The sequence below is a fragment of the Mytilus trossulus genome, chromosome 5, assembly GCF_036588685.1.
Source record: "Mytilus trossulus isolate FHL-02 chromosome 5, PNRI_Mtr1.1.1.hap1, whole genome shotgun sequence".
In the NCBI taxonomy this organism is placed as follows: domain Eukaryota; kingdom Metazoa; phylum Mollusca; class Bivalvia; order Mytilida; family Mytilidae; genus Mytilus; species Mytilus trossulus.
In genome coordinates this window covers 20,852,549-20,859,361 of record NC_086377.1, presented here as the reverse complement: position 1 = coordinate 20,859,361, position 6,813 = coordinate 20,852,549, and the positions used below count along the sequence as shown (strand labels likewise).

The 6,813-nt window shown below is 29.6% G+C and overlaps 1 long non-coding RNA gene across 1 annotated transcript; it reads left to right on the top strand.

Annotated features, from left to right (window-relative positions):
- The first annotated feature begins 1,104 nt into the window (after window positions 1–1,104).
- LOC134719503 (uncharacterized) lies at window positions 1,105–4,025 on the top strand. The gene is made up of 3 exons (XR_010107605.1): window positions 1,105–1,129; window positions 1,698–1,805; window positions 3,924–4,025. It is a non-coding gene; the product is annotated as an uncharacterized LOC134719503 (long non-coding RNA).
- The last annotated feature ends 2,788 nt before the right edge of the window (window positions 4,026–6,813 follow it).

Below are 6,813 nucleotides of genomic sequence, written 5' to 3'. Positions count from 1 at the left end.
TCATTTAATGTCATTACGTAAAATATACTCTTCCTAAATGACCTCGTAAAACTTGATTCCCTAAAAAAACTTCGTAACTCTACCTCCCTCTCCTTTCATAACATTAAATTCACTTCGTATCGCGTACTCCCCTACATGATATTATAAATGATATACATAGAATATACTCCCCTACATAGAATGATAGCCTCAACGTAACAATGTTTCGTTCTATATAACATCAGTGGCATAACGTAAACACTACACCACCTACATGTCATTATAGTCATTTCCATGATTATGTAAAAAGTATGTAACGCGAATTACATTATAGCCAGTACGGAACACAAATTCCACATACATGACAATGATGACAGTATAACTACTACGTAACACAAATCCCCTTACAAAAAATAAAAGCAACAAAGTGACAAAAAATCTCAATAAAAGACATTATAGCCACCACGTGCTTATTGCACTTACTCCAACTTAATAACATTAATGCTATTACGAAACGCTTACGGTCTCTCAATAACATATAAATTCTATATATGAATTTTCATATTCATTGTTCTACAACTTCATGACTGATAAGTGAAAATAAAAACACCTTTCTAGTAGCTTGTAGGTGTATACAATCAAAACAACAAAAAGCAAAATCACAAAAGTACTGAACTAAGAGGAAAATAAGTTTGGAAAGATCCGTTAAACGATGCTTACTTGTTACATTGACCAACCTCTTTTCATTTATTTTGATTATCTTTATTGTAAGGTTAGTTTTAGTTTTAATGACAAACAAACAAAGAGTTGCAAAATATAAAAAAAGTTCATGGAATCTTACAACGACTGTATGTGCACTCCATTTATACACATGGAGCAACATATTTTTTTTACATGTTGCTCTCTTTTCCTGTCGCATTTATAATGTTCATCTATAAACCTGATTTACCGACCTTGCAGATAAAATGATTTGATTATTTTTTTTGTTTACATGTACGTGACGAATATGCATTTCAAAATTACCAACGGACGATAAAAAATCAAACCTTGTTAGCAAATCATCTATATAGTTATGTCCTGTATAGTCTACCATATACTATCTTTCATCAACATACACAAAGAACTGTCAAGTATCATGTCGATGTTGAATGTAAGTTATATTTAACTGTCCGTAATATAAGTAAAATATGTAAAAACGTATAAAAAATCATAAATAAAACACAAGATAGTTAAAAGCTATAATTTAACATTAATAATAAAAATGTATTAGTATGATATGAATGTAATCGGGTTAACACCCTCTTAGGTGCATTCAACTTAAAATATATTATCAGATAAATCACTACACAGTACGTTACAACATATCCCCTGTGACATAATGATATGCCTATTTATGATAATCATTTATATACACAATAGTATGTGCTTTAGTCAATGGATGCAAACACTATATCATTAATTAAGTTTTGTTAATTTTGTTTGAATGCAGATTGTTCATGTAGTTGGAATTGAGAGCAGATTCTACGAGTGGCTATTCATGTTAAAATAGCGATGTTTACTTATTTAAAATACAGGTAGTTTAAACTCTCTATATATAAATATTAAAATGCTCCATCTAGCATTGTTCTATTTTTAAAAGCAAAATTGTAACATGTGTAAGGAAAGCAATTTATATTATTTTTTATTTGTGTCTGATTCTTACGTTACTATCGTTACAGAAGAAACACTGATTTGGATAGCCCGGTGTTGATATTTTGTATAAGTTTCGGTACAGACTGACAAAAGCAGGAAAGATAGATCATCAAATTTCTGGAGCCCAGCTTTGGGTAAAGTATATAATTTACAAATATATTTTAGTTGTTATTTAATCCACATTATAAACACAAGGAATTCAAATCCTTCAGCACAACCGACATTGGACATCTTGTTTAAAACACACGAAATCGATCATGCACCGTAGTGGATAAAAAGAATCAGATAGAAAATTAAGCATTTTTCTTTTAATTTTCCGTATCGTCAATAAAAAATACAGTTTATTCATTTATGTTTTCAGTGTTCTAAGCATTATCGTAATACGGATGGCACAGTTGTGGATAAAAAGAAGCAGATAACAAATTAAATATATTTCTTTCTTTCTTCCTGTTGAAAAAATACTGTTAATTGTTTCAGTGTACTAAAAGTATTGTATATATACTGATATTTGTCATTAAAAACCGAATTTGTATTTTTGTTTTCCTTTGTAAATCGCCAATGACTTACGAATATGATATTTCTTTGACCAAACAACTAATAAATATAAGCCTGGAAATTTGATGATTTAAATTTTTGTATAAGATTACTAACACGTTAAAAAGGAAAAAAAAGAAAAGACCGAAAGTGGTATAAGATTGCCATTGGATAATTACCACACATAGTTTTTGGTGGGGCTCGTGTTGCTTAGTCTTATTTGTTGTATGATGTGCCTTGTGTAGTAATATTTGTCTTCAGCGATGGCGTTGTCAGTTTGTTATTAATCAATGAGTTTGAATGTCCCTCTGGTATCTTTCGCCACTCTTTTATTAAAAAAGTTTTACACCTATACTAGTTTTACAGACAGAATAAGATGTATCCTAGGTCATGTTTATAAACCTGGTACCTTGGAGAACTATTGAAACAAATCAACAACTGACAGGAAATATCAACAAATTTTATCAAATGAATTAAAACGCTAATGAATCGATTTTCATATTGTATCTTATAACTGGTTGCTGAAAATAGGATCCAAAATAAAATACAAACATTTAAGTCCTTTTTTTATATTTGTTATAACAAGTTTTTAAAAAATACATTAAATTCAATTATTGTTTTAAGATGATATGAAGTCATACATACATGTAAGATGACTTGTTCTTCAACTTTGCATGATCGTTTGCGCTATATCTTGAAATAAATGATACATTTCGGCTTCTTGGTATAAACAAGAAATTCTAAAACTTTCTTTATTTTAGTGAATGCTGTTTCTATTTCTTTATTCTTCGTTTAATGAAATGGAACACATTTCATTTTACAAAAATGCAGTTCAGTTCATTTTTTGCTCATTAGTATTTAAACGTTCCCGTCATTTTATAAATTAGAAGTTATCAAAGGTACCAGGCCTGAATAGTATGGTGCGTTCATTATTTTAAAAATATATATAAAATCGTTAATCCATGTTTTGTCTGTTCCTATTTCTTTTTAATATTATTTATCATAAATTCGTAACCATCCTTGATTTTTCAAACATAATCTTCCTGGTATATCTTTTCAGTAGTTTCAATTTTAAGTAGATTTAATTTAAATCGTAATGTATGTGAAAAAAGTGACAATTGTTGAATTCTTTATTTTCACTCGGACACAAGCTATGTGTTGAATGAGGACAAATCACAGATCAATTCAATAAATGACAGAATAGACGGGAAACTAATAACTAAAGTGTATATTCTAAACATCATAAAACTTGCAAGAAACATGCATATTACAAAAGGAGAGCAGATAGTTTCTTGATAAATATAGATAAGTTATGCAATAACTGAAAGTGACACAATTACAGCATCTTTCGTATTTTAGTACAGATGCTTATGTTGTATAATATTTCGGTATATATTTTTTCAAAATTGAGTAATTTCCGGTAGTTGTAATTAATATTGACAATTACGTTCTGTTCAAATGAAATCAAACAGATAACATGCTATTGTGATGACATAAATCTAAAATATAAGCTACTAGTAAGTCATTTGCCATAAGTGTTTCATGATATCCACTATTTTAAAAGTATCATAAGGGATGCAATAAAAAAGCACTACGTTAACTACTATAATAATCGTCCTTGTAAAGAGCTTCATACACAGTGGTACATAGTTATAATCGAAACGTCTAAAATAGTTCCATTGAGGATTAGCAATTAGTTTACCATCTCAACTTTTCAGACTCATCTGAAGACGAAAATCAACAAGGAGAAAGCCAAACACATATGCTGGATGCAAGTGAGGTTGATATAAACAAAGCATCTGCTTGGGTTTCACCAAAAACCAACCAGCAACCAGCAACACTCGTGTTGTTCGTGCTTTAAAAAACGCAGATGGAACTGTTTGATCGTTTTCCTCGTAATTTCATTAAGTTCATTTTTAGTATCAGTAGGATCCGTGATATACTTTATGTTTCAATTTCGAGATTTAAGTTTAGAGCTTGCAGGTACGTTTATTTAATTAAGAATTAGTTTTCCTAGGAGTTAAAGTGTTTTTGTTATTTTACTTGTTTGTTAATACATGTTATATAATATTATATAATCCATTTTGATATTTTTGGTTAGCAAGCAATATTTATAAAGGAAAATAACTTAAATTCCCAGTTCCAAATAAAACTAAAAATGGAAAGAATCTTATAAAATAGCAAAATCACTAGCTCAAACACATCAAACGGATTGATAAATTCAAGTTTTAAAGCTAACTATAAACCTCTGAACACAGTCCCATGAATTTAATTTTATTGACAATAATGTTAGAGCAGAACAAACAGACATAATGATGTAGGCAAACTTGTCAAAATGTAGTATACAGCCGTCACCATTATACTACTGATCATTATAAAAACAAACAACTATGTCAGCAACACACTGTATAGACAGCACATAAGCAGAAATGACAGATAGTAATACAAAAAGACGCTAATACAATAACACTATGCGGGATGTACAATTATCGAGCCAAGCTAAAAAAGGTAATATAAACAAAAGGAAAACAAAGTGAAGGTTAAATATGTATACAAAGACAAATAAAACGAATAATATAATATATAATGCGGAATCAAAAATGAAAAACAATATAAGTATCTCGAATCTATACTTCAAGACCATCATGCATTATTTGTAAAGATAATATTGAATATTAATCATCAGCGTCTTGGTTCATCGAAAGAACTTTTTAAGAATATTTTTTTATCCTTTTTAAGTGTAATGATAATGAAAAAAACAGAACGCAAATTTGCAGAAAATACAAGTTCTTTTCTAATTAACCATATTTTATTTTATTGAAAACGCTTTACTTTTATTTTATTTTTACCATTGTACAGTATTGAGGAATATATTTTTTTATCCTTATTAAATGTAATGATAATGAAAAAACAGAACGCAAATTTGCAGAAAAAGCAAGTACTTTTCTTATCAACCATATTTTATTTTATTGAAAACGCTTTACTTTTACTTTCTGTTTACCATCGTACAGTATTGAGGAACAATTCCTTGCACAACAGATTTCAAATAAAGCAATCTGAAGAAGAAGTGGAAAGGTTATTTGTTGGACATGAAAAACATAGTGAACACATTCACAATATGGACATTAGTAAGTTTAACATACTTTTTTTCTGGGAGGTCACAATTTTTTCTTTATTTGCGGAGGGGTGAGCATTTATTTTTTTACAAACGTGTGATTTCCTGATAACTGAAAATGTTACGTGAAACTTTGAAACTTGGTATTTTATTACTTCTTTACAAATTGTGTTCATTTATCATGTTTAAAAAAACAAACTATTCCAACGACTGTTATAACATGTGGCAAACCTGCTCTTGCATTTTTCATTGTTATTTAACGCAAAATAATTAACTAAGATACCTGCGACTATCCCATTTCACAAAGGATTTATATTGTTTACTTATTGTACCTCGAACTTAGTTACCAAGTGTATGTCTTTAAGTTGAGGTTCAATATACTTAAAATTATCGGGCATGACTAATTAGATACGCCCTCTTAAAATCAGAGGGTCCCGAAATAGGATCGGGAAAAAACATCCAGCAAAATACCATAATTTACAATTTAAGATTTTTTTTAAATTTTTTAGTGCTTTTGTTGCTTAAATATCTCTGATCAATAATCAAACGGTATTTTGTTGAAATAATAACCTATCCCATTTACCTTTAGTGCCGTTACTGATTGTAAATTTATAACGTTCGCCTATCGTGACGAAAAAAGAGGGAAAGAGGGCTAATAGCTTAACTTACGAGTTCGATCATAATGGTTCAAATCTATTTTATTACGGCATACGTTTTACCTCTAGCGAACGCTCTGCCTTATTGTAAAAAGTGCCAATCTAAATTTGTAAGCATTTGCTTCAGATTGATCCACTCTGCAACTAGTCGTGAATATGCATGACATATTGCCAAAGGAGCAATAAATTGATCAACTTTATTTACATTCGAATTTTCAAGCGTAAATCTTAGCATTTTTTCCATCATTTTTCTCTTTGCATTTATTTTTTTTTTAATATTAAAAAGACGTTGTCGTAGTACACATTATTGGTTACATTGTATTCTTTCAAGCAAAACTAATATAAGGGGAGGGGATAAGAACAGAAAAAAAAATCTTCATTTAGTGGCAATAACTCATATATTGAAGTGTAAAATGACGGCTGTCTCATCTAGGTGACAACATTTGCTGGTTCAAGTTTATTTATATCTCAGACTGGTATATTAGTTGTTATAAAAGCCAAACATATGATAAAAAATGTTGATAACAATTTATAAAAGGATTCAATTTATTTTGTAATATTTTGGAGATCGGTTTTGTTATATTTTTTCATCTACTATTGTTCTAGCAAAAGTCACAAAAAATCAGCCATGCGACTTATTTGAAAAGTTTCAGATGACCTTTCTTGTTGTTTACACATTTCAATCATTCAACTCGTGCGTCTTTCCCTCTTATGTTTTTAAGGTTTAGATAGCGTGAAATGCTCACTACACCTGGCATCGGATGTACATTCCTATTATATTTCGATCGGACAAAGCTGCGTATTTATATGTTTGATAAGCCAAACAAACGCACCCGT